Here is a 5,000-nt window from a genome sequence, read left to right as displayed (position 1 = left end):
TCCCCATTTCGCATACATGAATGTCACCCGTAGCGCATTGACCAAGTTTTTTAGCTCTTTAGGGGGAGGTGATATTGAGCGAGCAGGGTTGTCCAGGCACGCCCACGCCCACCAGATGCCCGGACGTTTGGTCCCCCACCGCCGGTTAGGTTCCCTGGCGTGCTCCGGCGATCCGTCCTGGCGGTGTTCCGGCGATCCGTCCGGGCGGTGTTCGCGAACTGCTCCGCAGAGCATAGGCCCTTGGTCGTGCGGGAGCCTCGGCACCATCGGCACCTTGGTGCTAGGATGCAGAGCCCTGACACCATCGGCAACCAAGCCCTTGGCCATGAAGGAGCCTCGGCGCCATCGGCACCTCGGTGCTTCGATGTGCGGGAGCCTCGGCACCATCGGCAACCTAGGCCCTTGGTCGTGGCGGGAGCCTCGGCACCATCAGCACCTCGGTGCTATGATGTGCGGAGCCTCGACACCGCCGGCAACCTAGGCCCTTGGTCGTGCGGGAGCCTCGAGCACCATCGGCACCTTGGTGCTTGATGTGCGGAACCCGGCACCATCGGCAACCTAGGCCCTTGGTCGTGCGAGAGGCTCGGGCACCATCGGCAAACTAAGCCCTTGGTCGCGGGGAGCCTCGGCACCATCGAGAAAATAGGCCCTTGGTCGTGCGGGTGCCTCGCCGCCATCGGCCCCTAGGTGCCGGATGCGGGAGCCTGACACCATCGGCAAACCAGGCCCTTGGTCGTGCGGGAGCCTCGACACCGCCGGCAACCTAGGCCCTTGGTCGCGGGGAGCCTCGAGCACCATCGACACCTTGGTGCTTGATGTGCGGGAACCCGGCACCATCGGCAACCTAGGCCCTTGGTCGTGCGAGAGGCTCGGCACCATCGGCAAACCAAGCCCTTGGTCGCGGGAGCCTCGGCACCATCGGTAAAATAGGCCCTTGGTCGCGCGGGGCCTCGCCACCATCGGCACCTCGGCCCTTGGTCGCAGGGAGCCTCGCCACCATCGGCACCTTGGTGGCTCGGATGCGGGAGCCTCGGGCAGCATCGGCACCTCGGTGGCTAGGATGTGCGGGAGCCTCGACACCATCGGCAACTTGGTGCTTGATGTGCGGAGCCTGGCACCCATCGGCACCTTGGTGCCCGGGATGCGGGCTAAAGAAGAGTGTCCGCATTTCGCATACCGAATGTTGCCTGGTAGCATATTGACGAAGTTTTTTAGCTCTTTAAGGGGTAGAGATCCGCCGCCTCGGCTGCCCCCCTCCGAGCCGAGGTGGGTGCGTCTAGCCCCCATGGGGTCGGGTCGTCCCGCAACGACTCACCACGGGGTGAGTCGGTCGCCGGCGGTGGTGGCCGGGTGACAATTTTCCGGCCGGTCAAGCCTGTGCCCATAGAAATGTAGCCAACGACTCCAAGACCAAGTTCCCTATTCGGGCAAAGATCTCTTGGGGTGGCTTATGCATTGCTATGGGCTCGAGCTTGGCTTGCCCTTTCGCCTCACACGCTTAGGGACGCCTTGTGCATCCTGTCGGCGACCACACGGTGCCTTGGCCTTGCCAAGCCCTTGCCCGCATTCAAACTGCCCATGACCCTAGTACCAAGTCCCTTTGACGGCAACGGCCCACCGGGGTGTGTTGAGTTTGTAGGCTCGGTCTTGGCTCGACCAAGTCCCGGTGGGACTTTTCCCTCGTAGTTCTCGTGCTGCGGTTGTGGTGCGCCTCGTCGTTGTTCCTTCCGCCCCTACCATTCGGTTGGGTGGGCTGTTGGGCGGTGTGCGGGCGCTACTACTAGTACGCAATAGGCATATGAGTGGCGTTTTGGTTGTGTGTATTGGCAGGCTCCATGCTACTCGCATCGAACTGCCGATCCGCACTCTCTTCATTAAGTCCCCTTGTTGTAATCGAACTCAAGGTGCGATCGATCCCGTGGCCGCGCACCTAAGCCGATGGAATTATGGATGTGTGCCGTCCCTTCTCCATCCCGTGCCCTTCGGGTGCGTGGTGGACCTCAATCGTGCCTTTGTGTCCCGAAAGTGCGCCCCTTAAATCGGCGTGGCCTCGCTCGGTGCATCGGTGCTCGATCGTGCTTTCGGATGCGGAAAATATTTTTGAGAGTAGGGTTCAGCCCTCATCTCTCGATGCCTATGCATTTTGTCTCTTGACACGGACGATGCTCGTGCTCGTTATGACCTCTTCGTAGCTCACGGGCATGTTGAGGGCTGCGCAAAGGCCGACGTCGCGGAGGAATGCTACCTGGTTGATCCCGCCAGAGTCATATGCTTGTCTCAAAGATTAAGCCATGCATGTGTAAGTATGAACAAATTCAGATCGTGAAACCGCGAATGGCTCATTAAATCGCTTATAGTTTGTTTGATGGTATTTGCTACTCGGATAACCGTAGTAATTCTAGAGCTAATACGCAACAAACCCCGACTTCTGAAGGGATGCATTTATTAGATAAAGGTCGACGCGGCTTTGCCCGCTGTTCGATGATTCATGATAACTCGACGGATCGCACGGCCTTTGTGCCGGCGACGCATCATTCAAATTTCTGCCCTATCAACTTTCGATGGTAGGATAGTGGCCTACTATGGTGGTGACGGGTGACGGAGAATTAGGGTTCGATTCCGAGAGGGAGCCCGAGAAACGGCTACCACATCCAAGGAAGGCAAGAAGCGCGCAAATTACCCAATCCCGACACGGGAGGTAGTGACAATAAATAACAATACCGGCTCTATGAGTCCGTAATTGAATGAGTACAATCTAAATCCCTTAACGAGGATCCATTGAGGGCAAGTCCGGTGCCAGCAGCCGCGGTAATTCCAGCCCAATAGCGTATATTTAAGTTGTTGCGCTAAAAGCTCGTAGTTGGACTTAGGGGTGGGTCGGCCGGTCCGCCTCACGGTGAGCACCGGTCCGCTCGTCCCTATCGCCGGCGATGCGCTCCTCGGCCTTAATTGGTCGGGTCGTTCCTCCCAACAAGTTATTTTGAAGAAATTAGAGTGCTCAAAGCAGCCTACGCTTGTATACATTAGCATGGGATAACATCATAGGATTTCGATCCTATTGTGTTGGCCTTCGGATCGGAGTAATGATTAACAGTGACAATGGGGCATTCAGATTTCATAGTCGAGGTGAAATTCTTGGATTTATGAAAGACGAACAATCGCGAAAGCATTTGCCAAGGATGTTTTCATTAATCAAGAACGAAAGTTGGGGCTCAAGACGATCGACACCGTCCTAGTCTCAACTATAAACGATGCCGACCAGTGGATCGGCGGATGTTGCTTTTAGACTCCGCCGGCACCTTATGAGAAATCAAAGTCTTTGGGTTCCGGGGAGTATGGTCGCAAGGCTGAAACTTAAAGGAATTGACGGAAGGGCACCATCAGGAGGAGCCTCGCGGCTTAATTTGACTCAACACGGGAAACTTACCAGTCCGCATATAGTAAGGATTGATGATCGAGAGCTCTTTCTTGATTCTATGGGTGGTGGTGCATGGCCGTTCTTAGTTGGTGGAGCGATTTGTCCGGTTAATTCTGCTAACTAACGAGACCTCAAATCGCATTCAGCTACACGGAGGTGATCCTCCGTGGCTAGCTTCTTAGAGGGACTATGGCCTTTAGGCCAAGGAAGTTTGAGGCAATAACAGTCCGTGATGCCCTTAGATGTTCGGGGCCGCACGCGCGCTACAATCGATGTATTCAACGAGTCTATAGCCTTGGCCGACAGTGCCCGTAATCTTTGAAATTTCATCGTGATGGGGATAGATCATTGCAATTGTTGGTCTTCAACGAGGAATTCCTAGTAAGCGCGAGTCATCACTCGCTGACTACGCCCCCGCCTTTTGTACACACCGCCCGTCGCTCCTACCGATTGAATGGTCCGGTGAAGTGTTCGGATCGCGGCGACGTGGGCGGTTCGCCGCCCGCGACGTCGCGAGAAGTCCACCGAACCTTATCATTTAGAGGAAGGAGAAGTCGTAATAAGGTTTCCGTAGGTGAACTCGCGGAAGGATCATTGTCGAAACTCGCCAGCGTAACGACCCGCGAACGAGTTGCAAACAACACCGGAGGTGGTGCGGTGCATCCGCCTCGCCACCCCCGTGTCTCGGAGCGGCCAGCCTCGTCGTCCCTCCGCCTGTCGGGTGGGGTGAGATGTCGATCAACTCTTCGAGGCAAAACGAATAAACCCCGGCGCGAATCGCGCCAAGGAATCAAAACGGTGGGCACGTTTTCGTCGCCGCACCGTTCGCGGTGTCGGTGCTTCAGTTGATGCTGTTCTCTTGTCGCAAAATATACGTAACGACTCTCGGCAACGGATATCTCGGCTCGCATCGATGAAGAACGAGCGAAATGCGATACTTGGTGTGAATTGCGTAATCCCGTGAACCATCGAAGTCTTTGAACGCAAGTTGCGCCCCAAGCCATTAGGCCGAGGGCACGTCCGCCTGGGTGTCACGCATCGTCGCCCCATCCAACCATGAGCCCTCGAGCCTCGGTTGGACCGCTGGCGGAAATTGGCCTCCCGTGCGCCACAGCCAGCGGTTGGCCTAAATTCGAGTCCTCGACGACATCATCGTCGCGACGATCGGTGGTACGCTGTAAGCAACCTCGTTCGAGTCGCAGCGCGTCCGTCGATCGAGACCCTTGAACCCTTTCGCATCGCAAGGACGGTGCTCGCATCGCGACCCCTGTGTCAGCGGGATTACCCGCCGAGTTTAAGCATATCAATAAGCGGAGGAAAAGAAACTTACCAGATTCCCCTAGTAACGGCGAGCGAACCGGGAAAAGCCTGCTTGAGAATCGGTCGCCATCGGCGTCCGAATTGTAGTCCGGAGAAGCGTCTCAGCGACGGATCGCCCAAGTCCCCGGAAAGGGGCGCCGGAGAGGGTGAGAGCTCCTGTCGTGCCTGGACCCCGCCGCACCACGAGGCGCCGCTTCACGAGTCGGGTTGTTTGGGAATGCAGCCCTAATCGGGCGGTAAATTCCGTCCAAGGCTAAATACG

The 5,000-nt window shown here is 57.0% G+C and overlaps 1 non-coding gene and 2 pseudogenes across 1 annotated transcript; all 3 read left to right on the top strand.

Moving 5' to 3' along the window:
- The first annotated feature begins 1,060 nt into the window (after positions 1-1,060).
- Positions 1,061-3,995, top strand: LOC128036823 (uncharacterized; annotated as a pseudogene).
- A 303-nt stretch (positions 3,996-4,298) lies between these two features.
- LOC128036826 (5.8S ribosomal RNA) lies at positions 4,299-4,452 on the top strand. Its single transcript, XR_008193323.1, has one exon. It is a non-coding gene; the product is annotated as a 5.8S ribosomal RNA (ribosomal RNA).
- Positions 4,453-4,679: 227 nt separating this feature from the next.
- LOC128036825 (28S ribosomal RNA) overlaps positions 4,680-5,000 on the top strand; it is a pseudogene marked incomplete at its 3' end in the record, with an annotated part of 2,821 nt that continues 2,500 nt past the window's right edge.

The sequence above is a fragment of the Gossypium raimondii genome, unplaced genomic scaffold (assembly GCF_025698545.1).
Source record: "Gossypium raimondii isolate GPD5lz unplaced genomic scaffold, ASM2569854v1 Contig00054, whole genome shotgun sequence".
NCBI classification, from domain to species: domain Eukaryota; kingdom Viridiplantae; phylum Streptophyta; class Magnoliopsida; order Malvales; family Malvaceae; genus Gossypium; species Gossypium raimondii.
Note: the sequence above shows the minus strand (reverse complement) of the source record. Positions and strands in the feature narration are given on the sequence as shown.